Raw genomic sequence first — 27,852 nt, forward strand, 5'->3', positions numbered from 1 at the left:
CTGATGCACTGCAGTATAAAGTTGGTAGCCTTGATCAGGGAAGCAAGTCGGAAGATTATTGCGATTTGTTTGCATTCATAAAAATGTAAAAGGTTTCTTTCCTATGAATTTTCCCCCTCCAAATTAACTTTGCACAATCTAGTTGGAAATGGGATTTTATACTGCAGTGGAATAGAGCTATTATACCAAGCCAACCATTTCTAGCTCAAATGGTGTGCGTTTATTTTTTAAAATTTGAACTGGCTTCCTGATGACATGCTGTGCATCCATCTAGAGCAGGGCTGGGAAACCGGTGGTCCTTCAGATACTCCCATCAGCCTCAGCGACCATTGGTCAGGGATGGTGGGAGTTGCAGTCTAGCAATAGCCCGAGGACCAAAGGTTCCCCATCCCTGATCTACAGGCTATAGACACCTTACCATGACATCAAGCCTAAAATTTAAAGTGAAAAAAATAAAAAATCCACTTCCTTCTAGGGTTATTACAGGAACCATACTACAAATTAAGACTGGGCTGAACCAAGACACTAATGTATTTTTATATTTTGCTGGAAGCAAAGGAAATGGACAACTATCTGACTTTTAGAAGATAACTGAAGGCAGCCCTGTATCTGGAGGTTTTTAATGTTTGATGTTTCATTATGTTTTATATGTACTTGAAGCTGCCCAGAGTGGCTGGGGCAAGCCAGTCAGATGGGTGTAATAGGTAAGATAAAGGTAAAGGACCCCTGGATGGTTAAGTCCAGTCAAAGGTAACTCTGGGGGTTGCGGCGCTCATCTCACTTTCAGGCCGAGGGAGCTGGTGTTTGTCCGCAGACAGCTTTCCGGGTCATGTGGCCAGCATAACTAAACCGCTTCTGGCGCAGTGGAACACAGAAACACCGTTTACCTTCCCGCCGCAGCGGTACTTATTTATCTACTTGCACTGGCGTGCTTTCGAACTGCTAGGTTGGCAGGAGCTGGGACTGAGCAACGGGAGCTCACCCTGTTGCAGGGATTCGGACCGCCAACCTTCTGATCAGCAAGCCCAAGAGGTTCAGTGATTTAGACCACAGTGCTACCTGTGTCCCCTGATGGGTGTAATCATCATCACCATCATAACAACAACAACAGCAACAGCAACAACAACAACAACATATTGCTGATCTATGAAGCAAAACTTCTAATGTATCAGATACTTAAGTCTCAAGCCATGAAGGCTTTGCATACAGAACTTCTGAATATTTGGCAGAGTGGGGTACAAATGCCTTAAATTAGCAGGCTAAGGGATAAGCAGCAAGGCTCAGAGGAGCCATAGTTCAACACCTGCTTTGTATGCAGAACATCCCAGGTTCAGTCCCAGGCAAGTCCAGGCCGGGCTGAGAGACGCTCCTGACTTGAAACAGTGGAAAGTCAATGGTGGTGAGTGCTGACTGTATGAACTAGGCGGATCTATGGCTTGGTGTGTTCCCATATTGAGGGAGCTGGAGGGAAAACCTGAACAAGAGAAGTGCGGATCGGATTTGAGCCGAGGTTTAACTACATTTTGTGCAAAGCAGCACTTTCCTTCGTCTGCCCTGAATAGATAGATGGAATTCGTAGAATCGCAGAGCTGGAAAAGGACCACTAGGGTCATCTAGTCCCACCCCCTGCAATGCAGGAATCTTTTGCCCAGTGTGGGGCTCGAACCCACAACCTTCAGATTAAGAGCCTCATGTTCTACCAACTGAGCTATCTCGGCAGTTACTTTCCAGCATTCAGCTTCATTGGACGCTCACAAATTCTAGTGCTATGTCAGAGGAAGAAAAGCTTTTCTCTAGCCACTTTTCCTACACTGTATAATTTTTTACACCCTGACAATATCTCCTCTACATTAAAAGGACCCGAAGCGGCATTGTTTGAGGGCTGCATTTAGGAACTTTTTTGTGTCTTGCAATTGATCTGCACCTCAAATTAAGCAAAGGGCACATAACTTGGCCATTAATCCAAGGCATGTAGCTTTTTCTGTAGCTCTGCTTCAACAAGCAGTGGGACACACCTGTCATGCCCTCTTCTTGGTGTGATGTACCTACTTTCCGCCCGTGTGGCTGTGTTCCTTAATCACACCAAGACAGAAGAAATTGGAATGCATTTAATCTAAACCGAATAATCCAGCGGTAAAGTCTCGCTGCTGGAAGGTATAATTACTGACACACACAGTTATACTTAATCAGCAGGTTGGAAGGCAAAGACTTTAAATGCCGATAATGAGCGTTTTATAAAAAGGAGAAAATGTCATCGCAGGGGTATGTCTCCCAGGCTTCTCAAACAAATTTGCTCAGCCTGCATGAATATTACCGTATCTTTCCATCTGTAAGACGCCCCCATGTATAAGACTCCCCCTATTTTGGGGGACACAGATTTAAGAAAATGGAGGGGGGATATATCCATGTATAAGACACCCCCCCAATTTTTGACATTTTTTAAAGGGGGGGAACCTAGTCTTATACACGGAAAAATACGGTACTTTAAAATGCGAGTCCAAAACCTAGGCCAGGGGTCTGCAACCTTTAAGACAAAAAGAGCCACTTGGACCCATTTCCGAAGGAAAAAAACCTGGGAGCCGCAAAACCATTGCGACATTTAAAGCATGTGCGCCGCTGCCTTCCGATCTGACAGCGGGCGGGAAGGTGACGTCGGGATGGTGCGTGACTAACGCACGCACCGCCCCCATGCGACGTCACAGCCAGTACAGCGCCCACCACAGTGGGGAGTGTCGGGGCGCACAATGCGCCTCCTCCCCTCGCTAGTATCCGCCCTGGAGCCGCGGCAAAGGTGTAAAAGAGCCACATGTGGCTCTGGAGCCGCGGGTTGCAGACCCCTGACCTAGGCTGATCCTTGGATACTTACTAATGTAGCCAAGTAGCAAAGAAGTACTATTGCTTCCTTGCAACTGATGTTCACAGAACCATAGAATGGTAGAGTTGGAAGGGACCCCGTGGGTCATCTAGTCCAACCCCCTACAATGCGGGAATCTACAATGGCATCCATGACAGATGGCCATTCAATTCCGTAATGTTTCTGTCTCACTTAATTGCCTAGGGAACGGTCTTTTTAGAAGAGAATGCCCCAGTGCTAGGATAGACACTTCTCCTTGAGCCTCAGGTCAGCAGCTAAGGATGATGGGAGTTGTAGTCCAAAACATTTTGAGGTCACCAGGTTGGAGAAGGCTTGCTGAGCCAGAACTACTAGCTTTTACCTTCATAATCCGGAGGCTTCAGAAGCCTCTGTAAGCATCTTCAGTTGCAGGCGAAAACAAAAATCTTACTTGGCTCCAGTAGGTTTTTCTGTTTTCTTTTTTTGTCCGACTGGGAATCTTGTCAACAAATGAAAACCTTGCTGGGAATTTATTCTGACTCCAAGTTTCTCTGTTTTCTCAGATAACATGCACCCTTTGCTTATCCTGGCACCATGGAATAGGCTTTCTGTATTTAGAACTTGTTGGCAAGTTCAGCTTCTGTAGAACATGTCACAGGCTCTCTTTTCAAAGTAAGGTAAACAGAGGGTGCTGGGAGGGAGGGTTGCAATGCTCTTAGGTGGCTGGTGGAGAAAGGGCCATAGCACAGTTGCAGAACATGCGTCTAGCATCTTGCAAGACCCCCTCTTCAGTGGCTCTCTTACATGGTGCTGCGGCCAGGAAAGATCTACACTTCATAATCTCGAGGAATGCTGACAGGCAAAACGTTGAGCTACATAGACCTAATCTAGCTTCATATAAACTCACATTCAGATGAGTGCACTCTACATGAAGACAGCTCAGAAACTTCAGCTGGTCCAAAATGCAGCAAGATGGAGGTCCTTTCAGATCTCGTATATAACCCCTGTTTTAAAACATCTGCATTAGTTGCTGGTCTGGGTTTTTTTTGGGGGGGGGGTCCAATTCAAGATACACATGCTGGTGTTTAATGCCCTAAATGACTTGGGCCCTACATATCTGAAAGGGCATCTCCTTCCCCACAGACTCTCTCAGGTGTTAAGATCGGGGGGGGGGTAGTTGGTAGTTCCACCTCCCTCAGAAGTACTAGATCAGGGGTCAGCAAACTTTTTCAGCAGGGGGCCGGTCCACTGTCCCTCAGATCTTGTGGGGGACGACGACAATATTTTGGGGGGAAATGAACAAATTCCTATGCCCCACAAATAACCCAGAGATGCATTTTAAATAAAAGCACACATTCTACTCATGTAAAAACACCAGGCAGGCCCCACAAATAACCCAGAGATGCATTTTAAATAAAAGGGCACATTCTACTCATGTAAAAACACGCTGATTCCCGGACTGCCTGTGGTCCAGATTTAGAAGGCAATAGGGCCGAATCCGGCCTCCGGGCCTTATTTTGCCTACCCATGTTGTAGATCAGGCATAGGCAAACTCTGGCCCTCCAGATGTTTTGAGACTACAATTCCCATCATCCCTGACTACTGGTCCTTTTAGCTAGGGATGATGGGAATTGTGGTTCCAAAACATCTGGAGGGCCGGAGTTTGCCTATGCCTGTTCTAGATGGTGGTGACCCAGGAGAGGCAGATGCTCTGTGGCAGCCCCTAAGTTGTGGAATTTCCCCCCCCCCACAGTTTTTTGTAATGTTGTCTGTTAGTCATCCCTCCTGAGAGCCATTTTTCCACTGCTGCGACTGAGGCCACAGCAGGCCTTGGGGAATTTGCTGCTTGTTTGGAAGAAATAGCCCAAGCAAGGCTTACCTCGCCCTACTAGCACAGTAATGGACATAAGTAATACAGTGTTACAAACACTTCGGATTACAGACACTTTGGATTACAGACTCCGCTAACTCGGAAGTAGTACCTCAGTTTAAGAACTTTGCCTCAGAATGAGAACAGAAATCATGCGGTGGCAGCAGGAGGCCCCATTAGCTAAAGTGGTACCTCAGGTTAAGAACAGTTTCAAGTTAAGAACAGACCTTTGGAACGAATTAAGTTCGTAACCAGAGGTACCACTGTATCTGCAACAGAATGTTGCAGTGTGGGGAGCTCCTATCCAGGTTTCCAGCCCTCTCCCAGTGACGTCCATTCCATTTCCTCTCCCCACCTGGTTTTCCATTCGCAACCCACCCCAAACGAAATGTCACCATTCCATGTCCTCTAAGCATGCCCAGTCCCCATTGGGCTGTTTGTGGTTTGATTCCCCTGCCCTTAAGGGTTTCCCCAAAGATTCTTCAGACCTTGGCAGCTAAGCCTGCTACTGCCTCTCCCTGTTTGGGATATTGATGATGGCGTTTCAGCAATAGGCACTTGGATAATGAGTTTGCTTTTGACATATAGAGCTTCACCTTCAAAATCTGTACTTTATTGAAACTGATGTTTGTTTTGGCTGCCGAATAGAACGGAGCTGGCAGTGTTGCTGTTTTAATTATTACTTCTTCTTAACAATTGCAATGCAGAAATGCCAGGACCTAGCTAGTTTTTGCTGCTTGTTTTGTTCTGACCCAATCTAGAAATGTTCCGGCATAGGTCAGATGGCATCCTGATTATGGTTGGACTACCAATGTGGATTGTCTCCAATTCAAAGTATGCCACCTCTGTGGCAGCAATTGTATAATTTATTGGACAGTGGAGTGCTTCACTTCCCAGTGGTTCATACGAAGGTTTCTTTCACCAAGATGGGAAATTGGAAAAAAAGCTCATTGCTAATAGCAGAGAGACACTAGGCACCGCGACCTGCTGAATTATTGGAGGAGGATGCATTTGGTTTGCCGTGGAGGTGAGGAGAGGAGTCAACATTCATAGTACTTCAGCAGAGCAGATGGTCGCTTAGCGCTTGGAGAAAATCATCACCAACACCATCATCATCAATAATAAAAGCACACAGTTCTTGCAGTGAGTTGGTTTCAACTCTATGTGTTCAGGTTTAAGATGTGTGGTACTTGCATTTGGGGAAAGTGTTCATCCATCAACAAGGCCAGATTAAGACATGATGATGTCCTAAACCATGGGTAGGCAAACTAAGGTCCGGGGGCCGAATCCGGCCCAGTCACCTTCTCAATCCGGCCTGCGGACGGTCCAGGAATCAGTGTGTTTTTACATGAGTAGAATGTGCCCTTTTATTTAAAATGCATCTCTGGGTTATTTGTGGGGCCTGCCTAGTGTTTTTACATGAGGAGAATGTGTGCTTTTATTTAAAATGCATCTCTGGGTTATTTGTGGGGCATAGGAATTCGTTCATTTCCCCCCCTTCAAAATATAGTCTGCCCCCCACAAGGTCTGAGGGACAGTGGACTGGCCCTCTGCTGAAAACGTTTGCTGACCCCTGTCCTAAACTATATCAGGTTTAAGAGGTCCCATTGAATTACCCTTCTCCCCCCCCTATGTATTATTCTAACAGAAATGACAATGAAAATGAAAATAATAAACTTTTACATTTCAATGTGTACTGGCAGATATACCATCTAACTTAAGTCTATTCACATATGAAACACCTTAAAACAAAAGTACCACATGATAGTTTACATACGTATATAAAAACATAATAAAACATTAAACATTAAAAACTTCCCCATGCAGGCCTTCGGATGTCTTCTAAAACTTGTAATTTACGTATTCCCTTGGCTCAGGGGTCACATAACTCCATGCCCTCTAATACTCTCCAAAGAAATCAGGGATGCCACAGGGAAAAGCAGGATCTGGGATCAAATCAGAAACCGAGACAGCTTCTGTAAATTTGGGACTGTCCCTGGAAAACAGGGACACTTGGAGGGTCTGGATCTTGGAAGCATCACCATGGCTAAGCAGAGGTTTCAACCTCACCTTCTTGTATAAGACAACTTAAATACTCTATCTGTCATATTGCAACTGGAGAGAGGAATTCTGGCAGCCATGACATGAAACCAGATTGACTTACGTTGTCAAAGCCATGCAGGTTTTGACAGGTGGGGTGCAACTGGAATTGTGACAGGTTTAATATCAGATGCAGTCCTTTTTAACAGCTGGCATATTCAGGACTTTTATCTGTGTTTATGCAAAGGTCTGAAATCTGGAAACGGTTGAAGATAAAGCAGCTTCTTAATCTTATTTCACTCCTTTTTCCTGAGGTGCACGGATCCTTGTATAAACACTTCCGTACTGTGTAAATGACGGGACACAGAAAGAAACTTGCCAGGCCCCTTTACAGGGAACCCTCAGAAAAACAACAACTCTGACCTACAAAGAGCACGTCATTTTGAAACTCGCACCTTCCCCCCTTTCTTAAAGAAAATGTTTTGAGTTTCGTGTGACCCACCCAGAGGAAGTTAGTAATGGGCAGTGAGCGAATGTCTGAATAAATAAATAAATACCGTTCTGCTCACTTCGAACATACCAAAGGCTGTGTAAAACCTGAATTGTTGTAGTGCAGGATTCTTTAAAGCCAAGGGTAGGAGAATTTTGTGATATGCCAAGGGAGCGAAAGAGCTGCTGTGCCAAGTCATCTTCTGGAAAGTTCTGCCTATTGAAGAGAATAACATTTCTGCCTAGATGAGGATGGGAATTAACTGAGGCTCTGTGCGTTCTTCCCTGGCAGTAATCCCAGGCAGAAGGGGGGTTAGGTGGGACTTACCTCCTAGCAATATTAGAAATTTTTGTGACTGGTACGGGTCCAATTGAGACCACATGGAGATCTCTGCAATGCTAGGCTGGCGATTGACATCTGGCGATTGGCATCTCTGTCTGTAAGCAGAAGAGCTTATTTATTCCATTTATATCCCTCCTTTTTCTCAAAGGAGGACAAGGTTCACCCTCATCCTCAATTAATTCCTACAACGACCTGTGAGGGAGGTTAAGAGGCTGTGACTGGCCCAAGGTCACCCAGTGAGCTTCGTGACGGAGTGGGAATTTGAACCCAGATCTCCCATGATCCTAGTCCGACACTCTAACCACTGCACCCCACTGGCTTCTACTATGGGGCAACTATATAAAAATGTCACTTAGGGAAGGTTCTGATTCCCCCCTTTGAAGCTAGTTTTTGTTTTGTTCTGGATTGTTTTATTTGATCTTTTATTGCATGAGTGGGCAAACTAAGGCCCGGGGGCCGGATCCGGCCCAATCGCCTTCTGAATCCGGTGCACGGATGGTTCGGGAATCAGCGTGTTTTTACATGAGTAGAATGTGTCCTTTTATTTAAAATGCATCTCTGGGTTATTTGTGGGGCAAAGGAATTTGTTCATTATTATTTTTTTCAAAATATAGTCCGGCCCCCCACAATGTCTGAGGGACAGTGGTGAAAAAGTTTGCTGACGCCTGATTTAATGTGTTGTAAACAGCTTTGTGATATTTTCTTTAAAATATAAAACAGTATAGAAATGAACAACAACAACAACAACAACAACACTCCACCGGGGGGGGGGGAATGGGGCCCAGAAAACATATAGTGGTACCTCGGGTTAAGAACTTAATTTGTTCTGGAGGTCTGTTCTCAATCTGAAACTGTTCTTAACCTGAAAACCACTTTAGCTAATGGGGCCTCCCGCTGCCGCTGCACAATTTCTGTTCTCATCCTGAAGCAAAGTTCTTAACCCGAGGTACTATTTCTGGGTTAACGGAGTCTGTAACCTGAAGCGCCTGTAACCTGAGGTACCACTGTACTGCTGTACTGTCTGCAACCCAGGTTTAAGGTGCTATTTGGCAATTAGCTTTTATATCAGAGATTATAACACTGAACAAGATGCTGGGCATCTTTTCTGATGACTTGAGAGTACTTCTTCCCCCATCTCCAACCCCCCCAGCAAGTAAAGAAGTGAATTTTATTTATTACTGCGGTCTAACGCTACAAACTCGGTGGCAAGGAAAGGACAGAATCTGGTCAAAATCCCACCATCAGAGGTTGAAAGGGGGAGCACGGGAAGCCTTGCTACATCTGCGCTGTGTTGCTCCTTTCAACTGTTTGTGACCCTCCCTTTGCTTTTCCTTTGCCCCCCCCCCCGTGTCAGAGGCACAAATTAGCGCCAACCCCATTTACCCCTCATACAAGTCTCTGCTGTGGGTTAAACCACAGAGCCTAGGACTTGCTGAACAGAAGGTCGGCGGTTCGAATCCCCACGACGGGGTGAGCTCCCGTTGCTCGGTCCCTGCTCCTGCCAACCTAGCAGTTCGAAAGCATGTCAAAGTGCAAGTAGATAAATAGGTACTGCTCCAGCGGGAAGGTAAACAGCGTTTCCATGCACTGCTCTGGTTTGCCAGAAGCGGCTTAGTCATGCTGGCCACATGACCCGGAAGCTTTATGCTGGCTCCCTCGGCCAATAAAGCGAGATGAGCGCCGCAACCCCAGAGTTGGCCACGACTGGACCTAATGGTCAGGGGTCCCTTTACCCTTTACCTTTACAAGTCTCCTCACCTTAGACCAGGGGGTCAGCAAACTTTTTAAGGAGGGGGCCAGTTCACCGTCCCTCAGACCTTGTGGCGGGCCGGACTGCATACGTGCACAATGTAGGGGGGCTTCTCTCTCTCTCCCCCAGCCCCCCTCCCCCTGCTTTCCTGCCTCCTCCGTTGCTCTGCCTGCAGAAGGGAGCCGGCGGCGGTGCCTTTCCTTTCCATGCCAGCTTTCCCAGGTGCCAGGCGCAGGGCCAGCAGGTGCATCAAGCTCCAGCCAAAGCCCCGCAACGTGCCCGTCACAATGCCCACTGCGTGGCCATGGACGGAGAGGTTGGCGGGCAGGTGGCGAGTCTGGGCTGCGACTCAGCGCACAGGTGGCGAGGCTTCGGATTGGCTGGCACCAATCAAAGCCCAGGTACCTTCCTCCACAGGGCGGGGAGAAGCCAGGAAGAGGGAAGGAGGAGGTGCCGCCGCTGTGCGTGTGAGGGAGGGAGGAAAATGGCAAAAAAGTGGCACCCCCCAAAAAATTGCAAAAAAAATAAATGGTGCAGCCTGAACAATCATGCCGATCGAAGCAGCGATTCCATTCACCGCTGTGCTGTACAACCTGCCACTACTGCCCTCCAGCGCTGCTGTGTGCCCCAGAAGCTCCTTACAGTGGTTGTCGTGCTGCAGTTTGAAGCTCCACCTGTTGGCAGCCAAGATAACTGCTGCATGATGACAACCTTAGACACAAATACATTATTGTATAGTTAAATTCTAGGTATACACCCAATACAGTTGTCCTCTGAGCTGCAAGCTTAGGGCTTAGACTCCCTAGGAATTTAGGGCAAATGCCCTTAGGTCTAGATGACTTTGGGGGAATGGGAAAAGGAATAGGTGTTTTTTTCCCCCTCCCCTTGTGCTTGCTGCCTTCTTCCAGAAGATGTCACTGTTTGGCAGGCTCCCAAGGGGAGTGAAAGCCTTCCTGCCTACTTTGTTCTCAGCTGTGTTTTGATTTAAATAAATTGGCGTTTGCTTTGATGTTCTTTAGCAGACGGATCAGCTTGATGCTGTTCCAATAAGGGTGTGTGTGTTTGACCACCTCCCACCGAAAACATAATTTTTCTCCAAGCTAAGAATCAAGAAGCCTCTCTCGACAACCCTGTCCTTTTATGTTTAGAAATCAGCATATTCACATTTTGAAGCTCACCTCCTGGGGAGACTGATTTCAGTGCAAACCCTTGAACATGTGATCTATGCATTTTCCCTGTACTTAGGCAATTTTCAGGTGCCTCACAGTTTAATATTGTGCTGCTGCCTCCACCGCCCTGCTAGTCCCTGAGACTGCCTGGGAAATATTCCCTAATCCTAAATTCTATATATTGACAAATTATTTATCCAGCACTGTTAAACTAATATGAAACTGAGGCAGGGGTGATTCTGTGCAAGTTCTGATTTCTTCTGTAATTAGATTTGACACATCAGATAAATAGTTGTTTTAAAAAATAATCAAAACAAAAAAAAATTTTTTCTTTCCAGTAGCACCTTAAAGACCAACTAAGTTAGTTCTTGGTATGAGCTTTCGTGTGCATGCACACTTCGTGTGCATGCACACGAAAGCTCATACCAAGAACTAACTTAGTTGGTCTTTAAGGTGCTACTGGAAAGAAAAAAAATTTTTTTGTTTTGACTATGGCAGACCAACACGGCTACCTATCTGTAATTAAAAAATAATGTATTGAAAGGATTAGGAATGATACTCTCTCTGAATTCCTTCCGTGTTATGTGTACAGCCACATCTGTGTTGTCCAGTACCTAATTAAATGACGTTCTTCCTAGATTTCAGACTTTGAATTCTGGTTTTATTATTTGTGAAAATACACCAAGTATTTGGCTACTTTAAAAAGAAGGGTCCTCTTAATTGAGACCTGCATGTTGAAAGATCTTTAGAAGAAGAATGCTGGAATTATAAAGAGCAAGTCATGCTGCTTTGGCCACACAAACTTTGGCTACACAAACTTGAGTAGCCTTCCAAAATTTGGCCCTGTGCATCTTGTGCTCCAGCTAGGCATCGGAACAGCGGCTGAGAGCTGGAAAGCTTTCCCAGTGAAACTTGTTCTTCAACTCCCAGTTTGAGAACATGATCTCCTCATACCCTGAAGGGTCAACATCTCCACCAAGAAGTGGGCTGAAGAGAATCACTTGAACCTTGCAGTGTTCTGTAGAAAACTTAAGAAGAACATGGCAGCAGGCCACCTGATTCCAGTTATGGGGACATTATGAGGAAGAAGGCAGCGTGTGTGTGTGTGTGACCTTTTTGTATTCCTTTTTAGTGTCTACATGTATCGTTAACAAAACCAGGGTACTCCAGGTTAAGTTTTAATTCTTAATGGGAAACAGTTAGCATTTACCATTTTTCTAATATATTTTCCCTGGTTCTACAGGGGCTACCGTATTTTTTGCTCTATAAGACTCACTTTTCCCCTCCTAAAAAGTAAGGGGGAAAGTGTGTGCGTCTTATGGAGCGAATGCAGGCTGCGCAGCTATCACAGAAGCCAGAACAGCAAGAGGGATTGCTTTCACTGCGCAGAGATCCCTCTTGCTGTTCTGGCTTCTGAGATTCAGAATATTTTTTTTTCTTGTTTTCCTCCTCCAAAAACTAGGTTTTCCTCCTCCAAAAACTTTCCTGCTTGTTTTCCTCCTCCAAAAACTGGGACCATCGGCTGGGTGAGGACTGCAGGGCCTGCTCCCTTCCAGGGCCTTTTCCAACTGGCCCAAGGGGCGTGGCCCAGGCCCTCTCTCCCAGCTATAAAGGGACTCCTGCTGCAGTGAGGCCTCGGACCATCGGCTGGGTGAGGACTGCAGGGCCTGCTCCCTTCCAGGGCCTTTTCCAACTGGCCCAGGGGGCGTGGCCCAGGCCCTCTCTCCCAGCTATAAAGGGACTCCTGCTGCAGTGAGGCCTCGGACCATCGGCTGTGGGGAGGACTGCAGGGCCTGCTCCCTTCCAGGGCCTTTTCCAACTGGCCCAGGGGGCGTGGCCCAGGCCCTTTTTGGAACAAACTTTTTGGGAAGGGTGGGAAGTGTTCTGCCATTGCTTCCCTGTTCCGGGGGTTAATGTGCTTTAAAATGTCCTCAAGCAGTCGGTGGCAATTTAAATTTTTATTTCTTTTTTTCCTTTTTTCCTTTGTTGGGGGTGGGTGGAATGGATATTTGGTTGGGGATTAATTTTATTATAATTGTTCTGTTCTTTTTTGTTGTTGTTGTTTTATTGGTTCTGTATAGTTTGCGTTTTGTTTTTAAGGGGTGGGATCAGGGCTGCCTGGGAGTGGGGCCCCAGCCAACACGATGGCTGGGACAACTTCCACAGGGGGGGAAGCACTGGGACATCCGATCTCGGTGATCATGGGCAGGAGGCGGAGTTACGCTAAGACCAGACCATGTCATTACCGAGGAGGCAGGTTTAGTCGTTGTTTGAAGACTATCCCTGCCTCCGGGTCTGGCCTTGACCGGATGGATACTGGAATCAACAGGGGAAACCTACATGACCTGAAGGTGTTGCTGTGTAATGCCAGGTCAATGATGAATAAAACCACTGCCATCCACGACCTGATTGTGGATGGAGGATTTGACCTGGCATGTGTGACAGAGACCTGGTTGGAGGAAGCAGATGGGCCTGTCCTTGCCGCTGCTTGCCCACCAGGTTTCTCTTACGCACAGCAACCCAGGTCATGTGGGCGGGGAGGGGGGGTTGCAGTGATTTTTAGGAAGTCACTAGCTTGCACCAGGCGTCCTACTGAGAAGACCCAGTTTTCTGAGTGCATGTTCTGGAAGTTGGGCAATAGGGGCAGTACAGGATTCCTATTGGTGTACCGGCCTCCCCGCTGCACCAAGGATTCCCTGTCTGAGCTGCTTCAGGTCGTGGCGGATTTTCTCCTGGAGACACCTAGTTTGGTTGTCGTAGGGGATTTTAACATCCATGCCGACACGACCTTACAAGGGGCCGCTCGGGACTTCGTGGAAAGCATGGCCTCCATGGGGCTGTCCCTGAATAAGTTTGGCCCAACTCATAGTCATGGACATGCCTTAGACCTGGTGTTCACCTCTAGTGACGTGGGTGATCTGACACTAAGTAAAAGTGAAACAAAAGAAGTGCCATGGTCAGATCACTTCCTGGTGCAACTGGACTTCTCCGCGACCCTTCCCCTCTGCAGGGAGGTGGGACCAATTCGGATGGTCCGCCCCCGCCACTTAATGGATCCAAATGGTTTCCAGAGAGTGGTAGGGGATGCTTTATCCCATGTTGATGGCCTTTCAGCTGATTCCCTGGTGGCCCGCTGGAATGCGGAGTTAACCAGGGCTATCGACTGTCTGGCTCCGAAGCGCCCTCTCCGATTGCATGGAGCCCGGACAGCCTCGTGGTTTTCTTCGGAGCTGAGGGCGATGAAACAATCGCTGAGACGGCTAGAGCGTCGGTGGCGGAAAACTCACTCCGAATCTGACCGGACACAGGTTAGAGCTCAACTTCGAGCCTACCAAGTGGCGATAGCGACGGCGAAGAAGACTTTCTTCACCGCCTCTATTGCATCTGCAGAAAATAGTAGCAGGAGACTCTTTCAGGTGGTTCGCAATTTAACGGAACCACCTTTACCACCGGGGCCTTGTAAAGACCCCAAGATCTCCTGCAACGATTTTGCAAAGTTTTTTGCAGATAAAATCACTCATATTCGGAGGGAGCTAGACACCACCGTGGGAGCAGGGCTGGGGCGGGAGAGTGCTAGAGCTCTGTCTGGTCAAGTTGCATGGAATCAATTTCAATCCGTTACCCCCGAGGATGTGGACAGGCTGCTTGGACACGTGAAACCAACCACCTGTCTCCTTGATCCTTGCCCATCCTGGCTAATAAAAGCAAGCCGGGAAGGGCTGGGCGATGGGCTCTGCGGGGTGGTGAATGCTTCCCTCTGTGAGGGAACATTCCCAGATCCGCTGAAAGAGGCGGTCATTAAACCGCTTCTTAAAAAACCATCTTTAGACCCGGCCAGTATGGCCAACTATCGCCCAGTCTCAAATCTTCCATTCTTGGGCAAGGTGATTGAGCGCGTGGTTGCTGAACAACTCCAGGCACGCCTGGAGGATGCGGACCATTTGGATCCCTTCCAATCAGGATTCAGGCCTCATCATGGGACTGAAACTGCCTTGGTCGCGCTGGTTGATGATCTCCGGCGAGCTAGGGACAAAGGTGAGAGTTGTTTCCTAGTTCTGCTGGATCTCTCAGCGGCCTTTGATACAATCGACCATAACATCCTTCTGGACCATCTAGAGGGGCTGGGAGCTGGGGGCACTGTTATGCAGTGGTTTCGCTCCTTCCTCCTGGGCCGTGTTCAGAAAGTGGTGGTGGGGGATGAGTGCTCAGACCCCTGGGCCCTCACTTGTGGGGTGCCTCAGGGTTCCGTCCTCTCCCCCATGCTTTTTAACATCTATATGAAGCCACTGGGAGAGATCATCAGGGGGTTTGGACTGGGTGTCCATCAATATGCAGATGATACCCAGCTCTACCTCTCTTTCAAATCAGAACCAGTGAAGGCGGTGAAGGTCCTGTGTGAGTGCCTGGAGGCAGTTGGAGGATGGATGGCGGCTAATGGATTGAGGTTGAATCCTGACAAGACAGAAGTACTGTTTTTGGGGGACAGGGGGCGGGCTGGTGTGGAGGACTCCCTGGTCCTGAATAGGGTAACTGTGCCCCTGAAGGACCAGGTGCGCAGCCTGGGAGTCATTTTGGACTCACAGCTGTCCATGGAGGCGCAGGTCAATTCTGTGTCCAGGGCAGCTGTCTACCAACTCCACCTGGTACGCAGGCTGAGACCCTACCTGCCCGCGGACTGTCTCGCCAGAGTGGTGCATGCTCTGGTTATCTCCCGCTTGGACTACTGCAATGCGCTCTACGTGGGGCTACCTTTGAAGGTGACTCGGAAACTACAACTAATCCAGAATGCGGCAGCTAGACTGGTGACTGGGGGCGGCCGCCGAGACCACATAACACCGGTCTTGAAAGACCTACATTGGCTCCCAGTACGTTTCCGAGCACAATTCAAAGTGCTGGTGTTGACCTTTAAAGCCCTAAACGGCCTCGGCCCAGTATACCTGAAGGAGCGTCTTCACCCCCATCGTTCTGCCCGGATGCTGAGGTCCAGCGCCGAGGGCCTTCTGGCGGTTCCCTCATTGCGAGAAGCAAAGCTACAGGGAACCAGGCAGAGGGCCTTCTCGGTAGTGGCGCCTGCCCTGTGGAACGCCCTCCCATCGGATGTCAAAGCGATAAATAACTACCTGACATTCAGAAGACATCTTAAGGCAGCCCTGTTCAGGGAAGTTTTTAATCTGTGATATTTTAGTGTATTTTTGGTTTTCTATGGAAGCCGCCCAGAGTGGCTGGGGAAACCCAGCCAGATGGGCGGGGTACAAATAATAAATTATTATTATTATTATTATTAGGTGCACCTTGTGGTCTGGTGCGTCTTATAGAGCGAAAAATACGGTATATTAGATTTATAAAGCTTTTCTATATTGTCTTTTCAGTTCTAAAAAGTACCACCAAAGCAGTTTGGGGGGGCGGGGGAATGGGACAACAACGCATTGAGAGTCAAAATGAAACAAAACATGATCGGCCTGGCAGAAATAGGTTTCTCTTGGTAACAATTTTTGTTCTTTTTTTTTTGGTGACAAGATTTGTCTGTTGGCAAGATGGGGATAGCCATGACAAAGAACAACAGAGACACTTTCTAAAAAATGGGTTGCTCAGACAGGAGTCGTGAGCACCTTTATAGGATCTGATGGAACCCCATTAGTGCCTTTGTATCACCTGATCCCTACTGCGTCCTTCTAGCCATCCAACAGAGCAGTAGAGAGCAGCCTTTCCCAAACTGCCTGTCATTGGCATGGAGTAAGGCAGCCCCTCCTTCCTTAGCTTTCTGGAAATCAGTGCTATTTTTCTAGAAAAAGAGGTGCCGGAACTCACCACGAACACCTCTCTTGTTCTTTTATAGTTACAGTAGGGCCCACTTGACAGGTGCCAGAACTCAGTTCCGCCGAGTTCTGGCTGAAAAAAAAGCCCTTTTGGAAACCGTTGAAAAACCCTTAAGCCACCAGCACTCAGCAGTCTGGCACAAATTGCCATGTTCCAAAAAGTGAAAATCCGGACACACAAAAGTTGTGGGGTTGTTTTTGTTTTGTTTTTCGAAACAGCAAAAAATGACATTTTTGAGCTACTTCTAAGGAAATTCGCCAATGACTCTGCCGACATGGGTTGCCATACGTCTGGATTTTCGTGGACATTTCAACGATTTCTGCCTGGACACTGCTTCCAAATGTAATATTTCCCAGACATATGGCAACCCTAATGAATGGTGGCTGTCAGTCTTCCTCATCGCTGGAGGATGATGTGGAAATGACAAGGGGGTGGGAATAGACCAGTACCCCAAAGTGCTTGGCTGTGGGTCAGATTCAGCTGCTGCTGCTGCCATTTTTGCAGTTTTCCTGCTCTTTTTGAGCCGTCCCCAGCCTCTTTCGCTCCTTTTTTGCAGCTTAAATTGATTTATCCATTTATTTCCTGGTGCTGCTCATTGAAGCGGTTGTGCGTAAGTGACGACCTGTTCTTTCCCTTCTCTCCCTGGCCAGGTCCCCTGCTGCGCTTTCCTCTCAGGTTCTGATCTCACCCTGGAAAACTGGAGCTGAAAGAGGAAGTGGGAAAGATTAGCACTTCTCTCGCTTCCTCTCACAACTGTCTGTAGTTTTCCAGGCAGAGATAGCTTGCTTTCCCACAGCCAGAGAGAAGGAGGAAAAATAGTAACTCCTGGCAAAGGGGGCAAGTGGGGTGTACCTGTGAGTGCAGAGGCTTCTCAGATGTCAATGGAAGCTTTATTCTTGTCCCTGGACCCACATGATCTGCATTGGGGACACTGAGTATAAAGGAACTTGCTGCTGGCACCACTGGATTGATGGAACATTAGTCATAGGAGTTCATTGTATGAAAATGAAGCAATTGGACCTGTCATAAGAGCTAGAAATTTGCAGTAGGCAGAACAGGGCAAGGAACCAATATCCCGCAATGCTTTCAAGCTTGGTTTTGTGTTGAAACACCTTATTCCACTTGCACACCTGAACTTTTTCAGATGTGTTTTTGCGAGTGCAGCGGCTTCCAATTTAACCTGTGTCACTTCCAAGTGCGTTTCAGCTGGAACCTGAAAGTTCGGGTAACATCTGCTGCGTTGAGAATCGCTGTTGGTGCAGACGGCCCTCCCCATCCCAGCAGGACTTTGATCTCCATTAAACCTTCGTCAGCCATTATATTCGCTAGATACTTGGCCTCACACGTTCCTTTGTATGACGATAAGTGAGGCCATTGATAGATAAAATCCATGGGTCTCTGGTCATTTTCTGCAGGAGTGAATCCAAAAAGAGGTCTCTCCTTATAATTCAAGAACCTAGTTGTGGTTTGCATGAATGTGGCAATGCTACCAAGAGAGTATTGGGGACTCCGCTTTTGGGTATCTGGTGGCTGGTTGCTGCTAGAGAGGGGCTTGCGTCACTCCCACCTCTGCACAGTGCCCCATCTGGGAGCGTGGAGACTGCCAAGTGCAAATGCTGGAATGGGCTGGACTTTGCATCTTTGTACCGCATGGCCTGCAAGGCCAGAGAGGCAGTAAATACATCTCTCTAAATACGTCTCTCTTCATCACCAAGTGCAAGGCTCTGCTGCTATGGATTAAGCATGCTCTGTTTCCTCTTCATTTCAGAAATGTTGACAGGGCGATATCCACCTAGGTGTATGCTGGGATTCTGCAGAAGTACAGAGAGGCTGCAGAGAGGGGAAGGGCTGTAGCTCAGTGGTAGAGCAGCTGCTTTGTGTGCAAATGACCCTGGGTTCAATCCCAGCCATCTCCAGGTAGCAAAAAGAGAGAGGCCTCAGTCTGCGGAAAATTCTGAGTTATTTTGAGCTGGATGGATTCTCACTTGCTATAAGGCGGTTTCCTATGTTCCTATATGGCAGGTTTGGGGAACCTGTCACCTTTCGGATGTTGCTGAACTACAACTCCCATCTTTCTTGACTATATATATATATATATATAGGTTTTAAAATACAAAATTATAAAACATACCACACAATGTATCACAAATACATTCTTATTGGACTTCCATCAGCACCTCTGATAATCCTCCGTCTTGTTCACTTCTTACGCATTTCCTAACTTAATATTGCCTTTATATTTTTAACATATCCTATCTCCTTCTTCATTTTTGCAATATTTCTAATATTATTCCTCACAGAGCTTCTTGCAAACCTACAAACGTCGTCTGATCATCGCAAATACTTTTCAAATAATCCGTAAATTTACTCCAGTCCTCAGTAAACTTCTGGTCCCGCCGGTTTCGGATCCTTCCCCTTAGTTTATCAAGTTCCGCATAGTCCATTAATTTCATCCTCCATTCTTCCATCGTTGGTAGTTCTTCTTGCTTCCATTTTTGGGCCAATAGTATTCTTGCTGCTGTTACTGCATATAAAAAAAGCTTACATTCCTTTTTGTTTATATCGTTTCCAACAATACCCAAGAGAAATGCTTCTGGTTTCTTTATAAATGTATATTTCAACATTTTTTTCAATTCATTATATATCATCTCCCAGAAGCATTTCACCTTTTTACATTCCCACCACATGTGATATCACCTTTCGGATGTTGCTGAACTACAACTCCCATCTTTCCTGACTATTGGCCATGCTTGATGAGAACTGTAGTTCACCAGCCCAGGGCTAAGGGTTCCTCACACCTGTGTGGCATTTGTCCGAGAACTTTGACCCTGATATTGGTGACACTTATTCCCCATCTTGTCTCTCTTCAAGCATCAATTGAAGATTTATTTATTTTTTTGTGGGGGTTTGCGTCTGGGTTTTTGGAACATAAATGTAAACTGGAGCCCAACAGTTTAGTATTCCTGTCTGCTGTGCTGTAACATTGGTGGGGTTTTTTGACACACAGTTTTAAATTGCGTTTTGAGAGTGATATTTTATTGTGCTGTGGACAGACCTGGGCTCATATGGAAGGAAATGTGATACAGGAGCGCAATCATATGGATAAAATACATTAAACGTGAAATTTATAGCTTTTAATATCGCAAGTGTGTGCCAACAATGTATGACACTTCTGAAGCTGCTGTAGTCTATTAAGATTTATAGCAACCAGGGTCCCCTGCTTCTATCCCTGCCAACCTGACTAGTGGAAGCAAAGCCATTGTTAGTTTATTGGCCAGTGTGGTGGTGTGGTTAGAATGTCAGACTAGGATCTGGGAGACCAGGGTTCAGATCTTCCACTCAGCCATGAAACCCATTGCATTACCTTGGGACAGTCACGGCCTCTCAGCCTAACCCATTCTACAGGGTAACTGTGAAGACAATAAGGCACAACCCTTTCCTTAGACTTGCAATCTGAATTTCATCCTTGGCTTCTGAGGTTAAAGGCAAATTTTTGAGTTGTGATTAAACCCCAGAGCACAGGCGAGAGTCTGTTTAAAAAGTAGGAAATAGCCTTTAATTTAATGCAAATAGCCTGTATAAATTTTTTCAGGCCACACAATTTGCATTGGGTTGTTGCAAAATCTGCAGTACCAAAGGCCTTGAATGAATCTGCCGATCGTTATCCTACATCACTTGCTTTATAGCTCTGTGCTCAAGTTCAGTTTCCTCTTCTCTGACTCTAAATGCATTTGACGTTTCTTAGCTGTGAATAAAACATGAATTCAGCACTTTGCCGCCCTCCCACCTTTGCTCTGTCCCTGAGCCAGCTTCCTTAAGCAATCTGCTTTTAATCTGTAGCACTTTCAGCCTCACGATTTCATTGCAGTCACTTTCCTGGTGTGTGTGTGTGTGTGTGTGTGTGCTGCTGCTGCTGCTGCTGCTGCTGTTAGATAACAGCCCCAGACTCTGAGACGCTGCCATTCCAGGGCCCTGGAATGCAGGTTTGTGAGTGGTTTCCACAAATAGTATCTGCTCTCTAGACAAGTTAAGCTGAAATGGCAGCAGGTGAGAGAGAATGGCTGCAAAACAGGAGCTTTCTGCTGTGTGTTAATAATCATTATTGTTCCTCTCATTCAGGACTATCTAGTCCTGTTTTCAGATGCCAGCTTGGAAACTTGTGAATAGCCATCACCTACCCCAGCACTGGGACGCGGGTGGCACTGTGGGTTAAACCACAGAGCCTAGGACTTGCCGATCAGAAGGTCAGCGGTTCGAATCCCTGTGATGGGGTGAGCTCCCGTTGCTCGGTCCCTGCTCCTGCCAACCTAGCAGTTTGAAAGCATGAAGTGCAAGTAGATAAATAGGTATCACTCTGGCAGGAAGGTAAATGGCATTTCTGTGTGCTGCTCTGGTTCGCCAGAAGCGGCTTAGTCATGCTGGCCACATGACCCGGAAGCTGTACGCCGGCTCTCTCAGCCAATAAAGCGAGATGAGCGCCGCAACCCCAGAGTTGGCCACGACTGGACCTAATGGTCAGGGGTCCCTTTACCTTTACCTTTTTACCCCAGCATTGACATTTGGATGAATACTACTTTTCCCAATTCTTTTCACACAGCAACCCTGTGAGGTAGGTTAGGTGTGAGGCAGTGACTGTCCGAGTTGGAGATTTGAAATTTGCTCTCTGCGGTCCTAGTCCAACACTCTTAACCACCACACTACAGTTGTTACAGTTGGACTATAATTCCCATCATCCTTCACCATTGGCTTTGCTGGCTGGGGCTGATGGGAAGTGTAGCCCAATGACACCTAGAGGGCACCAGGTTGGGGAAGCCTGGATGGATTAAAGCAGGCATAGGCAAACTTGGCCCTCCAGATGTTTTGGGACTACAATTCCCATCATCCCTGACCACTGGTCCTGTTAGCTAGCGATAATGGGAGTTGTAGTCCCAAAACATCTGGAGGGCCGAGTTTACCTATGCCTGGATTAAAGACTGTCTGGCAGCAGAGTTGAGTAAGACATTTTGCTGCCCAAGACATTGGAGTGATGTTGGATGTGTCAGGATAGATTGTATATGGGACCATGTCTGTGAACCACAGCTGTTGGCCACATTTTATTTCTGTTGTTCTGGCTATGTACTTTGATGGTCCATCAATGGCCCATCTTATGGTGGTTCCTGAGCTGTTACAAAGGAGTACTTTAATACCCTGAACCCACAAGGAGCTTCAATATCAGACATGCCACCACCTTCCAATGAAATGTGCTCAGGCCAGCCTGTGACTAGAAATTTATGGAAAATGGGGGGTCGTTTCCAAGCAAGTTCTACTCAAAGTAAGGTAAAGTAAAGGTACCCCTGCCCGTTCGGGCCAGTCTTGCCAGACTCTAGGGTTGTGCGCTCATCTCACTCTATAGGCTGGGAGCCAGCGCTGTCCGCAGACACTTCCGGGTCACGTGGCCAGCGTGACAAGCTGCATCTGGCGAGCCAGCGCAGCACACGGAACGCTGTTTACCTTCCCACCGGAGTGGTACCTATTTATCTACTTGCACCCGGAGGTGCTTTTGAACTGCTAGGTTGGCAGGCGCTGGGACCGAACGACGGGAGCGCACCCCGCCGCGGGGATTCGAACCGCCGACCATGCGATCGGCAAGTCCTAGGCGCTGAGGTTTTACCCACAGCGCCACCCGCGTCCCTCAAAGTAGGCCTATGGAAATTAATAGACACATGTTACTCGTAGCCATTAATTCCAATGGGTCTACTTTTAGTAAAACTAGCATTGGATGCAACCCTAAGAACTGGAAAAACGTTCTGCTCCCCAGAGTTCCGATTTAGCTCGTTCGTAAACACAACTAAAAATGAGCACTATGTTAATACACATCTGCTGTATAAATATCTGAAAAGAATTATCTAATAGCCAAAAGCAGCTGAACAGAAATATTTGCTTTGGGGTTGAAAATTCAGCGAAGCACATTTTGTGTGGTTTATATGTTGTGTTCAGAGAGACGTATAGTGGGGATTATTGGGATTCTCGTAAACATGACATCACAACTCAATAGCACGTGCTTATCTTGCATTATTTAGATCTCAAGGGAGAACACTGGAAATCCTTAACATTAATTATAGCAGGCCTGCGGAGCTGTGTGCATAAATATATGAGCCTCCCAGGGGCTATTTCATCTGAAAATACAGTAGTGAATTATAACTTTGATTTCAGATTTGTATCTAGCCTATTTGCCCAATTTGACTTGCATCCGTTCATTATGTTACTAATTAATTTTATGACAAAGACTTTTCTAAAAGTGGAAACATTTGTATGGGGCGGAAAATACTGGCGGTAATTTTATTTGGGGCGTCATGTTGTTAGAGAACCCTGGTAAAATTTGGATCTACATTGACCCGGTTCACATGACACAATAACTGTGGTTACCCCATTCTGTCGAATAGCATTCCCATTGAGGTACAACAGGCATCCACTATCTGTACTTTCCGGAATCACCTGAAGACATTTCTGTTCAAACAACCTTTGCCTGCTGAGTGAATGGGTCTACCTGTTTGGGTTTTGGTCTTGGTTGAAATGTGTTTGTTGTTTTGTTTTTAGCTGTTTTTAAATCACCTTGAGATGGTGATTTATAAGGTGATTAATAAATCAGTAATAATAATAATAATAATAAGCCAAACCAATGTTTGTTCTTGGCTATAGCTCGTGGTTAACATACCTGCAAGCATCCTGGAAAAACCGGAATTCTGTGTTTTTTTCTTGCAAGAACATAGCGGCCATTTTGGGCACTGTACAATTTCGCATTATGCAAATGCCTCTATGACTGATGTTCTCTTTATCCAGTCAGACGCAGGGTGTTTCTGAATATCAGTTTCTGCAGGCAACGGTGGGGAGGGGAGAAGGCCCTTGCCTGCTTGGGAGTTTCTCATAGGCATTCTGGTTGGTCACTGTGACCTGATCCAGCATTATATTCTTAAATCTTGGTTTAGTTCCATGCGGTGCAGTGCACAAGCAAACAGGATTGGCAGGGAGCAAAGCTTCTTTAAGCTGCTCTCCCAGAAACCATAGTTTGTGCAGTCCCTAGAAACCATGGTTTGGCACCCTGTGTTGTGCCGATCAGGTCTGTAAACGCTTTTCTCCCTTCAATCACCACAGTGTGGGGCCCACACTGTATACAGTGGTACCTTGGTTTTCGAACGTAATCCGTTCCAGAAGACTGTTCGAGTTCTGAAACGTTTGAAAACCAAAAACTCAGTAGCTGAAAGCTAGGCCTCAGGATCTTGTATTCGGCGGAAGTCGTGTGGCATGTTCAACTTCTGAGGCATGTTCGAAAACCAAAGCATTTACGTCCGGGTTTATGGTATTCGAAAAACAAAATGTTTGTCAATGGATATGTTCGAAAAATGAGGTACCACAGCTTTCACAGCTGTTTTCCCCCTACAGAATCAATACTTTCTGTTTTTCTGCACCGGTGCCAGCTGAATTGTTTTTCCCAACAATATATGCTTCTGCTAATTTTTGTGTGTGTTGAAGTATTTTTTTACTGCATGTTTTCAAGGGGAAACTAATCTATTTTTAGCTCCTACGAAAAACAAATCCTGCTGCGAGCCAAAAACCGGATTGCAGAAAGAGCAAAAGTCAGAGAGTTGAAACGGCTAGAAGTACAAGTTGACTTTCTTCTTCCCACCTGTTCCTCCTGAGACATCCTTTGCTTTCCCAAAGAAAGCTGTATTATTGGTCCATGAACGCGGAGGCAAGATGTACAGCTGGCAAAGGCTTTGGAATCAACCAAAAATGCCATGAAATAGTGGGGGAGCTTTTGAACCCTTCATCAGGCTGGATGCTCAACAAACAGAAGTGTGGGTGGGCGATTGGCTTGGTTTTGAAAGCATGGCGTCTGCAATTAGTCACGGTTCTAAGATTGAGGGTGGGAAGAGACATTCTGAATTAGATCAGGGCTTGCTGGTTGCTATGCAAGTTACATGGAAGACTCCCTCCAGCGCTGCTGGGATGTAGAAGCATAGATTGTTTGATTCCCCTGCCCTTTTTAAAAAAATATAAAACCCAGCTGTTGCCTGGGATCCTTAGGCAAAACACACATGCTGAAAATGGAAGTACAGTGGTACCTCGGGTTACATACGCTTCAGGTTACAGACGCTTCAGGTTACGGACTCCGCTAACCCAGAAATAGTACCTTGGGTTAAGAACTTTGCTTCAGGATGAGAACAGAAATTGTGCTCCGGTGGCACGGCAGCAGCGGGAGGCCCCATTAGCTAAAGTGGTGCTTCAGGTTAAGAACAGTTTCAGGTTAAGAACAGACCTCCAGAACGAATTAAGTACTTAACCCGACGTACCACTGGAAAGAGAAAGTTGGTAACTTTTTGTTGGCCAATCTGGAATGTTGAGAGTGCCGTGGTCACTAGATAAACAACTACCTGAAATTTAGAAGACATCTGAAGGCAGCCCTGTTCAGGGAAGTTTTTAATGGGTGACATTTTAATGTATTTTTAATCTTTGTTGGAAGCTGCCCAGAGTGCCTGGGGAGACCCAGCCAGATGGGCGGGGTACAAATAATAAATTAGTAGTAGTAGTAGTAAAGTAGTAGTAGTAGTAGTAGTAGTTACAAAATGGCAGCTTGGGGTGGCATGGTATAAATGCTTCCGTTGTAGACAGGATATTTACTGAAACTTTTCTTGGATGCCATGGGAGGTTCTGGCACCACGCTGGTGACCCTGATTGTCTTTGGTGTACTAGGTTAAAAAATAGACAATACAAGCAATTGTGTAGGCTATAACCCTCCATGTTCCATCCTCAGGTGGCAGAAACTCTGTGATTGTGGGAATGCTCAGGCCAGGCTCTTAGGCAGCTCACGCTGTGACAACTGGTGTAGAGGCAGTTAACCTCATTGTAAATCGGGAGGTTCGTGGTTCGAATCTTAACGTCTGCTGCAAACTCGTAATCTTTGATGCTAACTGTAGTTTGGCGTTGCCCAGGATCATTCCCGCAGGGTAGGGCAACGACTCGGTTGTGGAACATCTGCTTTGCTTGCAGAAGGTCTTAGATTCAATTCCCTTTGTCATCTCCTGGTCATAACTACCGTATTTTTCGCTCCATAAGACGCACCAGACCATAAGACGCACCTAGTTTTAGGAGGAGGAAAACAAGAAAAAAAATATTCTGAATCCCAGAAGCCAGAACAGCAAGAGGGATCGCTTTGCAGCGAAAGCAGCAATCCCTCTTGCTGTTCTGGCTTCTGTGATAGCTGCGCAGCATGCATTCACCCCATAAGACGCACACACATTTCCCCTTACTTTTTAGGAGGGAAAAAGTGAGTCTTATAGAGCAAAAAATACAGTAATAATAATTTTATTATTTGTAAATCCCGCCCATCTGACTGGGTTGCCACAGACACTCTGGGCAGCTTCCAACAGAACATGTAAAAACACAACAGAACATCACACATAAATGGACTGCCTTCAGGTGTCTACGGAAGGTCGTATAATTATTTATAAAAACATAATAAAGACTCCTTCCTAAAACCCTGGACAGCTTCTGCCAGTGTAGACAATACTGAACTAGATGGACCTGGCTGTCTGACTCTGTATAAGGTAGCTTCCTATGAATGTGCTTGAGATTCAGGCGCACATAAACACAAATTTATTTATTTGGCCTTGCATCTGAACCTTTCCTTAGTCCAAAACACCCACTGATTAAACATAACAAGTATCCAAAATACATGCACCCGGGCTTTTATGTTCAGTAAAAATAAAATAAAAATCTCCCGCTGAACTTCAGCCTGTTCTTTCCATGCTGTCGCCACTGTTTTTAAAAGTGGTTTGTGGCTGTAGGGGCTGCTGTGACAAACACTTGAAGATAAACCTCAGGTATGCGGCCAGATATGGCAGGCTCTGCAGTTGCTTGTTTTTATCCTCTGGCCCTGCGGCAGCAAAACATTCTGTGGTGCTTCACTGCTGTTATCCATTTATCAGTGGGAGCTATTTAAACACAGCTGTAATCCTGTAATGGTAATTTGGTTGGCTGCTGAGGAAGTTGCTACTTGGGCGGAATTAGTCAAGGATACAGAACTCCTTCTGCATTTCCTTGGGACCATTGACCAGGAACTTTCGAACCTCCTTCTGGGAACACCCTTCACAGCCCCTGAAATGGAAGATTCTGGGCATGCCCTTCAGTGCTCCACGCACTTGGAAAAACCTTACCTTCCAGATGCAGTTGTTGGCATCTGTCTGGAGAGACAGTGGAGTGTGCCTCTGGGGCAAGACAGCCCCCCCCCCCGACCTCACTGGTGGGGTCCAAAGGAAAATAGAGCAATTTGTTCGGCAGCAGCTTGGCTTGCAGGAGTTGACGGAAGGAGGTGTACAAGGCGCCACCCAACCATTTTAGGGACTCCACTGCGTATTTGAGGAGGGTTTGCTTCTTAGCCTTTTCTTCTCCTGAAGGCAGCCGGATGCAGTATGCCTCTAAAATACTGCTTGCTGAGAATCATAAATGGGCACCCACTGTAGAGGAATGGCTAAAACTATTGGACTAAGATGAGATGGCAAAGTTAACCATTACTGACATTTTTTATGGACTTTTTGTGTGAAAGAGAAAATGAGCTTGCAATATCTGGATTTGAAGACTGAAAGAATACTGGTTTATAGACAGAATGGTTGGACGTTAATGTGTGAATACTATGTTTAGCAGCAAGTCCTGGAAGTCCTTCTACCTTTCTTTATTCCTTTCTCTCTTTTCCCTTCCTTCACCTTTCCTTCCTTCCTTCCTTCCTTCCTTCCTTCCTTCCTTCCTTCCTTCCTCCCCCCCCTCTCCTTTCTAAATATTATTTCTGCCTCTGTTCTTTTTATTATTATTAAGTATTTCAGTGTATTAAAAAAGATACTTTGTGATGGGTATGAATTTTTATATACCTTTATATGCCTTTGGACAAGTGGCAGAAAGGTAAACGGTGTTTCCGTGTGCTCTGGTTTCCATCACGGTGTTCTGTTTAGTCATGCTGGCCACATGACCCGGAAAAGCTGTCTGCGGACAAACGCCAGCTCCCTCAGCCTGAAAGTGAGATGAGCGCTACACCCCATAGTCGCCTTTGATTGGACTTAACCATCCAGGAGTCCTTTACCTTAACTTTATCAATAAAAATACGAGAGGGTGGGGGGAGAGAGAATCACAGCAGAGTGCTGTTGTGCGCATGTCCTCCTTGCGGGTTTTCCATGGCTTTATGGTTAGCCACCGTGAGAACAGGATGCTGGACTAGGTTGTTCTTAAGTCATAAAATGAGTGGGGACAAGCTTCTAAGCTCTGGTCCCCCTCCCCAGGTTGGAGTGCCAGCTTATGGAACAACTGCCAGTAAGCATTCCAGAGGGGAGGCAGTAATGAGAACCATATCTCAGCATCGAAAGTGTATGTTTCAAAACCGAGGTCTTCTGCATCCCAAGGTAGAAGGAGCAGGTGATGGGGGGCGGGTAAGCTGTTCTAGAGAGCACACTGGAGAGCTGCTGCCTGCCCGAGTAGGTCAAATAGACCAAAGGCAGCTTCATTTAAATAAAATAA

The 27,852-nt window shown here is 46.5% G+C and overlaps 1 protein-coding gene across 6 annotated transcripts in view; it reads left to right on the top strand.

Annotated features, from left to right (window-relative positions):
* Positions 1 to 27,852, top strand: part of NEDD4L (NEDD4 like E3 ubiquitin protein ligase) — a 265,692-nt gene that overhangs the window by 36,031 nt on the left and 201,809 nt on the right. The gene's annotated exons all lie outside the window — the stretch shown is intronic.

This window comes from Podarcis filfolensis (assembly GCF_964270895.1).
Source record: "Podarcis filfolensis genome assembly, chromosome: 11".
Classification (NCBI taxonomy): Eukaryota; Metazoa; Chordata; class Lepidosauria; order Squamata; family Lacertidae; genus Podarcis; species Podarcis filfolensis.